General features: G+C 43.1%; 1 non-coding gene across 1 annotated transcript; it reads right to left on the reverse strand.

The window, feature by feature from the left end:
* Positions 1-5,891: 5,891 nt before the first annotated feature.
* LOC115934154 (U6 spliceosomal RNA) lies at positions 5,892-5,995 on the reverse strand. The gene has a single exon (XR_004069988.1). It is a non-coding gene; the product is annotated as a U6 spliceosomal RNA (small nuclear RNA).
* Between the last annotated feature and the right edge of the window lie 10,903 nt (positions 5,996-16,898).

Consider the following 16,898-nt stretch of genomic DNA (forward strand, 5'->3'; position numbering starts at 1 on the left):
CACCCAGCTAATTTTTGTGTTTTTAGTGGAGATGGGGTTTCACCATGTTGGTCAGCCTCGTCTTGAACTCCTGACCTCAAATGATCCACCCTCCTCCGCCTCCAAAAGTGCTGGGATTACAGGCATGAGCCACCGCACCCAGTGAGTTTTATAGTTTTGACTCTTGCATTTAGCTCTCCAATACATTTGGAGTAAATGTTTGCATATGATATGAAATGCATTCTTTTGCATAGGGATATCCAGTTGTTCCAGCACCATTTGTTGAAAATATTATTCTTTTTCCACTGAATTGTTGTGGCACCCTAGTAGAAAACCAACTGATGATAAACGGAAAGCTTTGTTTCTGGATTCTCAATTCTATTCCATTGACCTATGTGACTATGTCTATGTCAGTACCACACTGTATTGATTACTATAACTTTTTTAAATTTATTTTTTATTTATTTATTTTTTTGAGACAAAGTCTTGCTGTGTCACCCAGGCTGGAGTGCAGTTAGCATGGTCACAGCTCACTGCAGCCTCTGTCTTCCTGGCTCATGCGATCCTCCCACCTCAGCTTCCTGAGTACCTGGAACCACAGGTGCGTGCCACCACACCTGGCTAATTTTTTAAATGTTTGTTGTTGTTGTTGTTTTGTTTTGTTTTCTGTAGAGATGAGGGCCACCTATGTTGCCTGGTATGGTCTCGAACTCCTGAACTCAAACAATCCTCCCACCTTGGCCTCCCAAAGTGCTGGGGTTACAGGCATGAGCCACAGCAACTGCCCTGATCACTGTAACTTTGGTAGCAAGTTTTGAAATCAGGAAATGTGAGTCCTCCAACTTTGATCTTCTTTTCCAAGGTTGTTTTGTCTATTCTGGGTCCCTTGCATTTTCATGAGAATTTTAGGATAAGTATATCAATTTCTACCACAGACCAGCTGGGATTATGATAGAGACTGCGTTGAATCTATAAATCCATTTGGGGAATGCTGCCATTTTAGTGATATTGAATCTTCCAAGCAATGATTTATACCATTCTAATGCATTTATTGAGGACTTTTAAATTTATTTCAGCAATATTTTATAGTTTTAAGTGTATAAATTGTGTATTTTTATTAAATTTATGCCTATTTTATTCTTTTTGATGCTACTATCAATTGAATTATTTTAATTTCCTTTTTGCAATATTTCTTTTTAGTGAGTAGAAATAAAATTGACTTTTGAATATTAATCTTATATCCTGTTACCTTGATGAGCTTGTTTACTAGTTCTATTAGTTTTTTAGTAGATTCCTTGGGATTTTTTATATACAAGATCATGTCATCTGTAAAAAGAGGTTGTTTTAATTCTTCCTTTCTACTATGGATGCTTTATTCTATTAATAGTGTGTATTACATTAATTGATTTCTGACTGTAAACTCACCTTGTATTCCTGGTATAAATCCCACTTGCTCATGGTATATAAACCTCCTTATATGTTGCTGTATTCTGTTTGCCAGTATTTTATGTTTGTATTTTTGAGAATTTTTGTATTCATACGGGATGTTGGTCCTTTTTTCTCTTCTTGTAATGTCCTTGATTTTGGTATCAGGGTAAATACTAGCCTCAAAGTATGAGTTGGGAAGTGTATCAGTGAAGCCACTTGGACTTGAGTTTTCTTTTACAGGAAGTTTGAAAATTACTAATTTGATCTCTTTACCGGATATAGGTCGATTCAGATTTTCCACTTCTCTAATCAGTTTCAGTAGTACATGTCTTTCTGTGAATTTTCCTTCTCATCTAAATTATCTGCTTTTTTTTGGCATGCAGCCCGTGGTATGCCCTTATAATCCCTTGTATTTCTGTAAAGTCAGTAGTAGTGTCTCCTCTTTCATTTCTGATTCTAGCAATTTGAGCCTTCTCTCTTTTTCTCTTGGTCTATCTAGCTAAAGCTTTGTCATTTTTGTCCATCTTTTCAATAATCAACTTTGGTTTTACTGATTGTCTCTATTGTTTTCCTACTTTTTATTTTATTAATTTCTACTCTAATTTTTATTCTTTTCTTCCTTCTACTTGCTTCAGTTTAGTTTGCTCTTCTTTTGCCAGAGTCTTAGGGGAGAAGTTTAGGTTACTGATTGGAGATCAGTCCTCTTTGTTAACATAGGCATTTATAGCTATAAAATTCCCTCTCAGCACTACTTTAGCTGTATCCCGTAAGTTTTGGTATGCCGTGCCTTTATTTTCATTTAGCTCTAAGTACTTTCTGACTTCCTTTGGATTTCTCTGCCAGCTCAAGTTTACTGTTGAACACCTTTATAAATTTTTCATTTCTGTTTGTACTTTCTATGTTCAGAATTTCTATTTGGTTCTTTTTAATAGTTTCTCTTTATTGATATTTTCTTTGTTGTTGTTTGTTTGTTTGTTTTATTTTGTTTTGTTTTGTTTTTTTGAGACAGGATCTCACTCTGTTGCCCAGGCTAGACCGCGATGACGTGATCTTGGCTCACTGCAACCTCTGCCTCCCAGGTTCAAGTGATTCTTCTGCCTCAGCCTACCAAGTAGCTAGGATTACAGGTGCCCACTACCACGCCTGGCTAATTTTTGTATTTTTAGTAGACACAGTGTTTCACCATGTTGGCCAGGCTGGTCTTGAATTCCTGACCTCAAGTGATCCACCTGCCTTGGCCTTCCAAAGTGCTGGGATTACAGGCATGAGCCACTGTGCCTGGCCTTTTCTTTCTTTTATTTTTTAACTGGCACTTGTGAACATTTCTAGCTATTTTCTTCTGATAAGACATTGCTATCATATCTTCCTTTAATTTTCTGAGAAGGGTTTTCTTTAGTTCTTTGAGCATGCTTAGAATAGCTGTTTTATTTTTATATTTTATTTTATTTATTTATTTATTTGACAGAGTCTTGCTCTGTCACCCAGGCTGGAGTGCAGTGGCACAATCTCGGCTCACTGCAACCTCCGCCTCCCGGGTTCACGTCATTCTCCTGCCTCAGCCTCCCGAGTAGTTGGGACTACAGGTGCCCGCCACCACGCCTGGCTAATTTTTTGATTTTTAGTAGAGACGGGGTTTCACCATGTTAGCCAGGAAGGTATCGATCAGAATAGCTGTTTTAAAGCCTTGTCTACTAGGTCCACTATCTGGACCCCTTCAAAGGCAGTTTCTATTGCTGGCTTTTTTTTTTCTTGTGTATGGGTCACACTTTCTTATTTTTTTGTTTGGTTTCGTTTTTGCATGCCTGGCAATTTTTTGTTGAAAACTGAACATTTTAGGTAATATTTTGTAGCAACTGTGGATACTGACGCCACTGCTAGGGGTGGTGATGGTTATTGTTTGCTGGGGTTTATTTATTTGCTTAGCGACTTGACTAAAGTAATCCTGCAAAGTTTGTGTCCCTTGCAGTGTGCAGCCTCTGACATTCAACCTCAGATTTCTCTGACTTTGTTATTCTCTTTTAGCCTGGCCACTTAGGCTAGGAATCACTTCTGGCAGGTCACCTTCTTATTGTTCATATGTTGTACTTAAGCCTGCTTAGCAGTTAAATGTTTATTGTTGGAAATGTGTGTGGCTGGAAGGTTGCTAGCCCAGTTGTGGGGGAAGGGGTTACCTTTTTCTCTCATGTTCTATTATCTTAGAGCTCTGTGGTCACTCCTCTGATCACACCCTGGAAGGGTACAGCCTTGGACATGTATACAGTCTTCCAGACTTCCAGGGAAGACTGCAATATTATTATTTACTTTATTTTTATTTGTTTATTTTTTGAGACAGGGTCTCATTCTGTCACCCAGGCTGAGTGCATAGCTCACTACAGCCTCAACCTCAAGGCTCAAGTGATCCTCCCACCTTAGCCTCCCTAGTACCTGGGACTACAGATGTGCACCACCACGCTCAGCTAATTTTTAAATTTTTATTTTTAGAGATGGGGTCTTGCTTTGTTGCCCAGGCTGGTCTCCAACTCCTTGCTTCAAATGATCGTCCTGCCTCAGCCTCCCAAAGTGCTGGGATTATGGGCGCCAGCCATCATGCCTGGCCTCTTTGTCATCTTGGTTTGCCTCTCCCCTGGGACAGAACCTGTGCAAGACTGCAAGGAGCTGGGGTCAGGGACCCACTTTTCCCAGAGTGATGAATGCCCAGATTTGCAAGTAGGTACTGGGGTGGCAGCTGTGGCAGCTGTGAATAAGCCTGTTCTTCTTGGCTTGTCCGTTGCAGCATGGAACCTCCCTACTACTAGTGAGTGAGCTGGGTGGGGGTGACAGGGGCCCCAGTATTCTCAGCCTGCTTCACCTGGAGTAGAACTTCTACCCTACAAGCAAGGTAGGCAAGATAGAGAAAGGGAGTTGGTACTGCCTAGAATAGAGCTTCTGCAACACAGGGCTGGGGGCAGGAGGGGTGAAACCATACCCTCAGACTGGCAGGTGGAAAGGGGGGATGAAAAGAGAGCCCCCATCATCTTGGCCACACCTGCCCAGAGTGGAGGGTGCAGAATGTGTAGCACTTCCATTAACACTGAGCTAGGGGTGCAGAGGGTAAGGAAGCAGGAGGTGGCTCAACTGCCACAGACCCTTCCTACAAAGGTTTAATATATTTTTTCGAGGAACTTTTTCTTTGTTTCCTGTACATCCTTTGAACAATTTCCAGGGGCTTTAAATTATTGCCTTTTTATTATTTTCACCACTTGAGTTGTTTTGCTGGAGAGAGAGTCTGCTGAGCTTGCTTCACCATTCTGAATGTCCTGTCCTACACAGATGGTTTCTTTAACCTCCATATTTGATTGGATTGATGGTCTTTTGACTGCTCCATTTGGGAGGAATAAAAGCTAAGAAAGTCATTAAGGGCCAAAGGATGGGAAGTAATGACTTGTGGATGTTGCCTGTAAATAGCAGTTGCTTAATGCAAACTCTGGTTGCTTCTTAAAATTTTAAATGATGTCATATTTTCTCCACTCCACCCTCAAAAGTTATCAAAACAGAATGCTGGCAGCTCACTTTCATTTCATATCACAAATAAGTGACACACAGTATTTTCAAGTTGGAAGGAGACATCAAACAAATGAGGAAATAAGTCCCAAGAGGACAGGACTTGCTATTCTAGTTTTCCAATTTTTGTAGGAAATAGGAAGTGGTCTTCAAACAACAAATGATGTCTTTAAAATGGTATTTTCAAATTGAGTACTGTTTCTGGATAGCACAAACTATTTACAACTCAGCAGGGTCATAGCAGGCTTTATATTCTCCAAAGAATGCATTTTCTTTCCTGAGACAGAGGGCCCTAGACAAAGAGCTGAATCAAGACATTCCTTCACAACAGCAACAATTTGAAAGTTCAGTTCAAATACAATTTGAAATCTAAAGAACTCAGATGTAACATTTTAAAATAGAAAGATAATTCTCTACTTAAAAAGTTATCATGTCAGTTCTTTTTTTAAAAAAAACATATTAAGAAATATTTCTTTTTTCTTTTTTCTTTTTATTTTTTTTTAAGATGGAGTTTCACTCTTGTTTCCCAGGCTGGAGTGCAATGGTGCGATCCTGGCTCACTGCAACCTCTGCCTCCCAGGTTCAAGTGATTCTCCTGCCTCAGCCTCCCAAGTAGCTGGGATTGCAGGCATGTGCCACCACACCTGGCTAATTTTGTATTTTTTAGTAGATACGGGGTCTCACCATGTTGGGCAGGCTGGTCTCGAACTCCTGACCTCCAGTGATCCGCCAGCCTCAGCCTCCCAAAGTGCTGGGATTACAGGCGTGAGCCACCATGCCCAGCTATTTTTTGTATTTTTAGTAGAGACGGGGTTTCACCATGTTGGCCAGGCTGATCTCAAACTCCTGACCTCAAGTGTTCTGCCTGCCTCGGCCTCCCAAAGTGCTGGGATTATAGGCATGAGCCACCGAGCCCAGCCAATATTTTAATTTAAAAAATTGTTTTAAATTTAAATCAGTGCATGAATTTGCATGTTATCCTTGCATGGGGGCCATGCTAATCTTTCATTTATTCCAATTTTAGTGTATGTGCTGCCGAAGCAAGCACTCTAAATTTTGTCTTACCACAATCCTTTGAAGTAGAAAGTAGTAATAGTATTAGTACTAATAGTGGAAGTTGGGAGACTTGGGTTTTAGTTTTACCTCTTTCAGTTACTGACTCTAAACCTTGGGGAAAAATCATTTAATCTTCTTGTGCCTCAGTTTTCCCAGAAGCTACACCCTTAGCATCCTGTGGTATTCTAGAACACTATTACTTCTAAATGTTTTGCAGAATGCTATTAAGCATTAGGAGTGGTAGAGTATTCACACCTTCATTTTGGAGGTGAGGAAACCAGACCATCTGCATATTTACTGATTTGGCCAGTATCAGACAGCCAGGGAGCAGGAGACCCAGGGCTTGAACCCAGGTTTCTCCAGGCAAATCTGTGCTCTAGACACAGAGTGAAGGTCAATGGGCTCTAACACACACAGATTACCAAGGTGTTCCAGGAGCTACAAGATGAACAAAACAAGGCCTCATCCTCAGGGCTTTTCCATGCTGCCTCCTGGCCCTTCCCACTCCTTCCTATTGTACGTAGTGTCTACTCCACCACGAGACTTGTCTCAGCATTGACGTCAAGAATATAACAGCCTCTCTTGATGTCTACCAATGCTTTGCCTCAACATAAGTCATTCAGTTTCTCTGTGCCTTGGTTTTCACTTGAAAAAACAAAACAAACAAAAAACCTTCCAACTGCAATACGATGCAGCAAAGCCCAGCTGACTGCATAACGAATGTGAAACTTTAAAGTGCAGGAATGGAGTATGGTACCTGTTTCTAGTGACACCGTTTCTCCAGAGCATCTCTATGTAACCATGGTTTTCATATCCTCATAAATATACTACGACATAGCACACTGGGAGTATAGTTACGACAAAAATTTCCCATATAATAAAGGTTGTCTTGGTGGGGCATGGTGGCTCATGCCTGTAATCCCAGCACTTTGGGAGGCCAAGGCAGATGGATCATGAGGTCAGCAGGTCAAGACTATCCTGGCCAACATGGTGAAACACCGACTCTACCAAAAATACAAAAATGAGCTGGGTGTGGTGGCGTGCGCCTGTAATCCCAGTTACTCAGGAGGCTGAGGCAGAAGAATCACTTGAACTCAAGAGGTGGAGGTTGCAGTGAGTCAAGAAAATGCCATTGCACTCCAACCTGAGTGGCAGAGCAAGACTCCATCTCAATAAATAAATAAATAAAGGTTGTCTCCAGTCTTTGTCCATATAGCTTGCACCTCCTGTATGAAGAATAACTCTTTTCTATAGAAATTTCACATAATAACATGTAAGTTAAGAATGAAGCCAGTAGGACAAGAGAAGAAGTGAACTATAAGAGATCTCCCACACAGCTTTGTTCTACAGTGCCATTCGTGTCTCTTTTCCACGAAGGCGAGCATTTCATTCCCTAACACCGAGATGAGCACGGTGATTGAAACCTTGGATAACACACAGGAAGCTCAGGGGAGAGTTTAACTGGGAAGAGGTGTTTCAGTGATCTATTGCTACATAACAAATCACCCCCAAAATTTAGTGGCTTAAGCAATGATGATTAGTTCTCATTATTCTGCGGTCCCAACTGGGTCACTCTTTTGACTCTAAGCAGCTGCAGGCTGGGCTGAGCTGTTGGCTGGGACATCTTTGTTATCCTCCACAGGGCCTCCCCACAAGGCAACTTGGGCTTCTCCACAGCATGGTGGTCTCAGCGTTTCAACAGGGCAGAAGTGGAAGCTGCCCGGCCTCCTAAGGGCTAACCTGGCACAGCATCACTTCCACTACATTCTATTGGTCAAAGCAAGACACAAAATGCTGGGGACAATGGTGTGCACCTGAGGTCCCAGTTACTCAGGAGGTTGAGGCAGGAAGATCAGGAGTTCAAGCCCAACTTGGGCAGTGTAGTGAGACCCTGTCTCTAAAAACTCAAAAAAAAAAAAAAAGCAGGCCTCAAAAGTCAACTCAGATTCGAGAGGAGGTGAGGGTAAATAGGCCCCACCTCTAGATGGGAAAAATGATGTACTCATTCAAAAATGGATGGATTGGTGTAGCCATCTTTTTTTTTTTCTTTGAGACAGAGCCTCCCTTTGTCCACCAGGCTGGAGTGCAGTGGTGCGATCATGACTCTCTTCATCTTTGGCAGCAACCTACCACATAGGGGGTTATAGAAGAGGAGACTTGTAACTTCTGTGTGGTCACTTCAGACCTGCAGAGCAGGCAGGTGAGGTGAAAGAGGCTGTTTGAGAGTCCGAGCCTGTTGTAGAGAGATCAGTCCAGTGGTCCAGGTTCAGTGAGGAAATGATCTGGTAGTAGTTCTTCTGGAAGCATTCTTCTTTGGAAATTCTACAGGTAAGGCTTGTTGGTATTCCCACTTCTCTCACCTCTGGGGAGGAATGGGGAGTTGGGTAGAGCTGATGGAGCTTGTAGAAGGTGTTAGGGACTGAATCCTCTTCCTCCCAAAATTCATATGTTGAAGTCTTAATCCACAATACCTCAGAATGTGACTGTATTTGGAGGTAGGGTCTTCAAAGAGGTAATTAATTTATAATGATGCTGTTAGCGTGGGCCCTGGTCCAATATGACTAGTGTCCTTCTAAGAAGAGGCGATTAAGACACACAGAGATGTTGGGGGAGTAAGACAAGCATGGGAAGATCCAGCAAGAGGGTTGCCATCTGCAGGCCAAGGACAGGGGCCTCAGCGGAAACCCAACCTGCCGGCACCTTCATCTTGGGCTTCCAGCCTCCAGAACCGTGAAAAATAAACTTCTGTTGTTGAAGCCACCCAGTCCGTAGTATTTCACTATGGCAGCCCAAGCCGATGGATACAAAGGAGAAAGGCCTCAGCCTGAAGGGTCCGGTAGAACCAAAGCCCATGTGGAAGTGGGAAGGCCTGAAACAACAGGAGGATGGTCCAAGCCTCTGCAAATCCAAGGTGCCTGGTAGTGCGTTTGGACATAGTGACATGTCCCCAGGGTTCTGAAGCCAGGACAGCAAGAGAATCCTCCAGAGATCACAAGCCACAGACTCAGCCCCAGGCGTGTCTTGTTGACCCCACTGTGTTTTTAAAGAAATTGTAATTCATCTCCACTATTTAAGTATTAGAAGTTTTTATTCTTTTAAGAACATTAGGATTTCCAGCTTCTCTTGAACAATTAGAAGACCTCGCTACCCTGGCCTTGCCTGCCTCTGTGGGTACAGGGCTGGGGCTGGTGTTTTTTTGTTTTTTGTTTTTTGTTTTGCATTTGAATATCCATCGTCAAATGAGTGTTTCCCAGACAGGAGTTTAGTGAATAACAAGTGGAAGGAGACAAGTACATTCTATCAAATTGCATCACTTTGGGGATTGAAGGTCTTTATGGTAATTTATGTCTTGTCATTACAGTGAGAAGAGTGTGATTCACCAGCTCTATTTGGTTCATTGTGATTTACAGTGGAGGAAGTTATGTAATTAGCCATATCCAGAAGGGGTAGAAGCCTCCAATATCCCAGGTAGGGCCTTTAAAGGGTTTTTGTGATCTTAAACTGAGTTTTTATAGGTGTTTCTGTTTCCGGAAGGCATTGGAAAGAGCTGTAAGTGTACGCCTGTGTTCCAATTGCTTTTCAATTGACACTCTTCGATATGCGTTGGCGGCCTGTGCGTTCCTACTTCAGTGTAATGAAAAATCTTATTATAATTTGCACATCAAACAAGAGGGGACTGGTTACTCTTGCTGGGGGAGCCTTGACTGAGTTTCTAGGCTTTTGAGAAACTCACAAACACTCTCAGTTGTTAATGTTCTTTGTACATAATATTTCAGATAGAATTAGCAACAGAATTACTGCTCTGATCTGTTTGCCTTTCTTTATTCCAAGATATTTTGCATATTTTAAAGAGGATTCTCTCCCTGTTCTCGGGTTAAATTAGTTGCTCAGAGAAGCTGCAGTCTCTTTCCTGGCACTGGGTATTTGAGCTCCACTTGGGCGGCTGATTCTGGAAGACTGTTCTCACCTGAACCTCATCAGGGCACCATGGCAAGACCTCTCAACTAGGCTGCATGGAACACTCTAGGGTCTTTGTTCCCCTCTCCTCCACCCCGCCTCACCCCCAAATCCTTCTCTTTTAGTGACCCCTTCTCGCAGCCATGCAACCTCCACAGATACCCTCCCTACCGCCACCCTCCAACTGTCCCCAGGGAAATACACACTCTCCTGCCCTTCCTGGAAAATAACCTTGATCCACTTTTCCTGCAATCACTCGCTCAAGACTGGCTTTTCTCCTCTGGCCTGTCTGGTCCAACATCCATCAATGATGTGACAAAAATTGTTGTCCATGTGCCGTCTCCTGGAAGTTCTCCCTCACTCCCCTGCAGGCAGGAATCCGTGGGGGTGGGGATAGACACCAGAGTGTGCCTGCGATAATAGGAACCCAAACCAACATTTGTAGAGGCTTCACTGTGTGCTAGGCACTGTGCAAAGCAAGGCATTGCATGGGCTAACTCACTGAAGACCCACTTCTGTACGTTGGGGTAAATCTTTGTACTATGCCCACTTTACAGATGAGAAAACGCAGGCTCAGACTTGCCCAAGATCACATAGTGGGAAATACTAAAGCAGCCTGACCCTAAAGACCTAAAGTCATGCATGTATTTCGTGAATTGCTTATATATGTAGTTATACAATCCTACACTTTGTTCCAGGAAGGATTTATAATGATTCACAGAAACACATAAAGATAAGATAAAATTTTAAATTAACAGGAGGATAAACCAGGACAACAGGAAAATGAGGACAGGAAAGACCGAGTGGAGCCAGTGGCGATCTCTGTACACAAAATAAAAGCCAGTGGCATTTTGTCTGTATCACAGCTATAAAGTTATGACTGTGTCTGGTATCAAAGTCATTTCTGAGCACGTCTTATCTGCACCACTGTTGGCTGCTTTAGGGCCGGGTGAGCCATCAGCATTTTCTCTCCCACATTTTATCCAACAACTATTTAATGCACAAATATAATTATGAAGGAGGATGCATCCTCTCCCTCTCTCTGTCCCCTCCTCAATCTTGCTTGCTCCTGAAACAGGAATTTCTACTTGTCTAAGGCCCTGGAGAAGTTTCTACTTTCTGTGCACCTCCCAGTGGATCCACCCTGGGGGAAAAAGAGTGATTCAGTTGATTAGGGCAGTGGCACAAGGTGCCCCATTGGCCCACATTTCTCTACGGGGTGGGGTTAGCTCTTTAAAAGATCCCCACTCCCCTGGGCATTGTTCTATCTCTCCTTGGGCTGTTTCTCTTGGAGGTGACTTTCTGCAAGGCTCTCCTCCCTGACAGGGAGCAGGATCGGGGACAGTGTGTAGGAGCCTGCAGTCTCCAGCTGCTCTAAGTGAGCTTAGGTAGGAAAAATCAATTCAGTGGAAAGTCATGGGACAGACATTTTGGCTTCAGATCCAGGTTTGCAGTAATAAATTTGATGGTTTGATCCCTAAACTGACTTGTAGATCTGTTTCATATGAAAGAGTGTGAATTTTTTTTGACACTTTAAAATCTCAACTAATGATTTACTTTCTCACAAATATTTCTATTCTTAAAATAGGGGGCCTTCTGGAGCCATCTCAGTTAGGAAAACTTGTGATCGCAAGTAACCAAAAAAAAAAAAAAAAAAAAAAAAAAAAAAAAAAAGCCATAATGGCTGCATTCATTTGGGTCCTATGAGAGGAAAATGCCAAGACAGGATTAGATGTGCAAGCAATTTATTGGAGCAGTGCTGGAGAAGCATAAAAAGGAAAAGGCCAGAGAGGGCAGAGAGAGCCTTCAGGCCGTGGTGCTGGTCTGACGTGTATGAAGAAAAGAGGGGAGGAAGGCAGATGGAGTAGAATGTCTTAGATTGTAGTGCAGGTCCAAGAAAGTTGTGGCCAAGGCTGATGGGAATCCCTGATGCAGTGTTGCCCATTGGTGTATCCCTGTGTCTCACAGGAATAAGAAACCTGCATTGGCTGGGCTTCGTCACTGATTCAGGAGCAGCCTGTGGAAAGCGTGGCCTCAGCATCAATGTGGTGGTGAACGCAGAGGAGTGGAAACAAGGCCATCTATTATGCTCCCTGCAGCAGGAGACCTGAGTGGTGCATTGTCCTGGCCATCACAATGGCTTAATCAGGTAAGGGTTTGTTTTCTCCCATAATAATAGTTTGAATTAGGTAGGCATCTGCTGGCTTCAGGCCAGTGTTCCTGCTTTATTTTGGGCATGCCATTGTGGCCTTGCAGTCACTGCAGCCACTGCAATCATCACATCTGCAGTCAGCAAGGAGAAAGGTGGAGTGGCAGCACCTCTAGCAAGAAAACCAAAACACTCTGTGAGCCTCACAGCAGCCTTCTCTTGGGTCTCATTGACCACACAGCTGGAGCATGTGGCATCCCTGGAAGGGAGCTTAGAGAGAAAAAGTTGGGGAAGAATATTGGGTCAGCCACCATGATCATGTGCCTGCCACAGAGGCCCAACATAGGCCCCAGAGGAAGACCCTGATATTGGCATTTCAGGCCCCCACGGATGCTATGTTGGGTAGTTGATTAAACCTGGCCCCGCTGTGCCTCCAACAGAAGCTTCCTGGTGCTTCTGGGTGATCAAGTCTCGGTGTACTCCATCGAAGTCTCTCAGGATGCTTTCTAATAGCTCAGCCTGGTGCTACATAGCATACAAATTAGACAGTTCATTTCTCAGAAAAGTATTTGTATTTTCTTTGGAGAGCTGACTATGTATTTGGAGAGGAAATGGCTTGTTGTTTGCCTGCCGTATCAGGTGCTTTTACTTGTGTCCTCTTGTTTAAGCTTCCCAATGACCTTGCGTGTGTGGTGGATGTTCTCACAGGCATTGGGGTTGGTCTCCCTCTGTCTGCTCTACTCTCCTCTGTTGTGGCAGCCATGGGATTTGGGATGTGGACACCAGGCCCACAGGGTGGGCCTGATTAATCTAAGCCAGTCAGAGTAATCTCATTACCTTGGCAGTCATTGGTGCAGAAATGAGCTTGTAACCAATCTGGCGCAATGAGATTCAGGGGAAGGTTGCTGGGGCTTCTGGGAAGCTGTTTGCTTGGGCTAGAGAAAAAGCCACAGGAAGAGCAGTTTCTGTCTTCAGCTAAATGTGAACGGGAAAACCAGGAGCCCTAATTGCTGTGGCTGTATCCTGTGACCCTGAGAGGAGCCTTGTTTAGAACAGATCCAACACTGGATGGCAGCCTTGGAGTCAGAAAGAGCCTGGGTCCTTGAGGACATCACTGAGAAGCTGGACCAACCATCCTGATGACCTCACGATCTGTAGACGCCCAGATATGTGAGCCCATCTGTTTCCTTATGTGAAAGCTACTGTGGTTGGATTTTCTGTTACACTGAAAGCATCTAACTGCTCCAGGTGTTATGCCCGTTTTCAGTTGAGGAAGCTGATATCCAGAGAGATGGAGTAAGTTGCCCAAGGTCGCACAGCTTGTGTGGCAGAGCTGGGCTCGGGACCAAGGTCTGACTGTTGGCTCCACACCCTGCAATTAATCTGCTGTTCACTGGGAGAGCTGATTCGTGTATTTCAAGATTATAAGAACAGCTCAGACATGCTTAACTTACTAAGAAACTGGTATTGGACTTTTCACACTTTCTCTGAGTTCAGAGCTGGGCCATTTCCTGTGTAACAGGGATCTCCAGAATATCAAAAGACTTCACAAATCACAGTGGTGCCAAAGAAGACAGATTTAATACTGGTTTTCAGGATGACATCAGTTCTTTTTCTCCATTTTTAAAAGTAGGCAGTAATGATGACAGCATATAAAACAAATATATACCAGGTCGTAGCTTCCAATTTCCTCTTATCAGAATTGACAAATGTCCCACACCATGCAGGAAGAGTGCAGTTAAGAAGGGGCACAGAGTTACCTGTGAGTTTGCATTACTTTGTTCATTATACTGCTGCATTCCCAATCTTTTCACCCCCAATCCTGTGGGTTAAAGTACTGCAAATGCAGCAGTGTAATGAACAAAAGTCTAAGAACTTTTTCTGGAACAACTTAAAGTCTCAGAATTGGACAGAATTTGGAGGACAGCTGGTTTAGTGCCTCCCCCGTGGCAGGCAGAAGTCCCTCCCAGAGTACCCCCTGCTAGGCAGCCATTTAGCTTTCCCTAGAAAACGCTCTGGAGAGGAGTCACTCTTTTCTACTCTCCTTGCTAGGAAGCTCCTCATATTGCACTGACTTCGTGCTTATGTGTTGTTATAAACCAAGTCACTGTTCTTCAGAACAGAATGGATACCAGCTCATTAAAAGACAAATGGCGACAAATTATCTTTGTGACTGTGTTCTCTTCCCAAGATGATCTGATGAGCCATCAGTAATAGATACCCCCCAGTAGGGTGACCAAGCTTACTTACCCCTTTACCCCTTAACTCACTCTAGGTAGAAATGGGATACACATCCTGTCTGTGAATTTGATGTAACCCAGGAGAGAGACAAGGGGTAACTTCAAGGTTTTATGTAGCTGAAAGATGACCTTCAAGCGGGGGTTGACTTTGTTTTTTGCCTTATTTTATTTTATTTCAAAATCACGCATTTGTTTAGCTCTAAGAGTTAAATACCACTACAAAGCTAATAATGAAAAACAGCAGTCTCTACCTATGGTCTCCCTGGCTTTACATCTTCCTCTCCAGAGGCAACCCCTTGCAAGTCTTCTGGCCATTTCTCCTGGTGTTTATACTTAAATTTCTCAATAATGTGTTGATACTGTTATTTCTTGATTTTTCAGTTTTAGGTATAATCCAATTTCTTCCTATCACAGAAAATGAGGATTGAGCATGGCTTCACCTCTCCTTCCTTTCCCTGGTGCCACTCCTGACCCCCAACCCCCACCACTCACAGGCAAACTTCCTCTTCTATCTTCCCAATATAGTTGCATCATAGTTTTTGGTTGAGTCAACATGTATTATTTAGATTTATATGATGATGTAGATCTTGCTCACAGCTGAGCCATGCAATGAAATCCAGAAAGAATAAAGAGGCATGATTGACCTACTTAACAGAGAAAACACACGTGTGACCTGAGGTGTCAAAGCCCTCGCTGGAGTGTTCCACACCAACTAATTCAGACTGCGGGGAAAGGATTGCTGAAGGTTACTTGTTCTGTGCCTGCCAGGTTGAAGCAAGACCAACTGCTGAAGGGGTGGGCGAGGTTTGCCTCCCTTCCTAAGGAGGTGGAAGTGTGAAGATTTTGCACACTGGACAAATAAAGAGATGAAAACAAGGGTGAACTCAAGACAGCAGAACAAAGCCATAAACCAGCCTCTACCCGTGTGGGAACCTTGCTGAAGAGTTTGATGTTTTTCCTTTTTCCTTTGCACTCTGGGACAGTCATATGAAGCATCCTGTTTAAATACTTTTCTCCTTTGAAGCAATTCCCTCTAGTTACTCATGACCCTTCAGTGATTCACAAACCATCTTGTGCTTCCTATGAGTTGATGTAGGGTGGGCTGGGGACCAGGCAGTAAGAGAAGCCTGGCGTCTCCACATCACCACTCTGCAAGCTTCCATTTTCTCCAGAGTGTTCTGAGTCTGTCCTCCCCAACCCCTCCCTGTCGGGCTGGGCCATTTTGCCTGCTGTCCCTCCACCGGCATTGACAAGCCCTAGGGGCACCACTGCTTAGGGGAAAGGCAGCTTCTTCATGTGGCCCTCTCCTGGAGAAAAAACATGCTGATTTTGTTTTTAAAATAAATGTTAGCTGGAGCACTGGCTCACACCTGTAATCCCAGGACTGTGGGAGGCTGGGAAGATCACTTGAGCCCAGAACTTCAAGACTAGCTTGGGCAACATAGCGAGACCCCATCTCTACAAAAAAAAAAAATCTCCTTAAGCTGATAAGCAACTTCAGCAAAGTCTCAGGATACAAAATCAATGTGCAAAAATCACAAGCCTTCCTATACACCAATAACAGACAAACAGAGAGCCAAATCATGAGTGAACTCCCATTCACAATTGCTTCAAAGAGAATAAAATACCTAGGAATCCAACTTACAAGGGATATGAAGGACCTCTTCAAGGAGAACTACAAACCACTGCTCAACAAAATAAAAGAGGACACAAACAAATGGAAGAACATTCCATACTCATGGATAGGAAGAATCAATATCATGAAAATGGCCATACTGCCCAAGGTAATATAAGATTCAATACCATCACTATCAAGCTACCAATGACTTTCTTCACAGAACTGGAAAAAACTACTTTAAAGTTCATATGGAACCAAAAAAGAGCCCACATTGCCCAGACAATCCTAAGCCAAAAGAACAAATCTGGAGGCATCACACTGCCTGACTTCAAATTATCCTACAAGCCTACAGTAACCAAAACAGCATGGTACTGGTACCAAAACAGAGATATAGACCAATGGAACAGAATAGAGCCCCCAGAAATAATACCACACATCTACAACCATCTGATCTTTGACAAACCTAACAAAAACAAGCAATAGGGAAAGGATTCTCTATTTAATAAATGGTGCTGGGAAAACTGGCTAGCCATATGGAAAAAGCTGAAACTTACATCTTATACAAAAATTAATTCAAGATGGATTAAAGACTTAAATGTTAGACCTAAAACCATAAAAACCCTAGAAGAAAACCTAGGCAATACCATTCAGGACATAGGGATGGGCAAGGACTTCATGACTAAAACACCAAAAGCAATGGCAACAAAAGCCAAAATTGACAAATGGGATCTAATTAAACTAAAGAGCTTCTGCACAGCAAAAGAAACTACCATCAGAGTGAACAGGCAACCTACAGAATCGGAGAAAATTTTTGCAATCTACCCATCTGAAAAAGGTCTAATATCCAGAATCTACAAAGAACTTAAACAAATTTACAAGAAAAAATCAAACAACCCCATCAAAAAGTGGGTGAAGGATATGAAAGAAGACA

Source organism: Gorilla gorilla, chromosome 2 (genome assembly GCF_029281585.2).
Source record: "Gorilla gorilla gorilla isolate KB3781 chromosome 2, NHGRI_mGorGor1-v2.1_pri, whole genome shotgun sequence".
Taxonomy (NCBI): domain Eukaryota; kingdom Metazoa; phylum Chordata; class Mammalia; order Primates; family Hominidae; genus Gorilla; species Gorilla gorilla.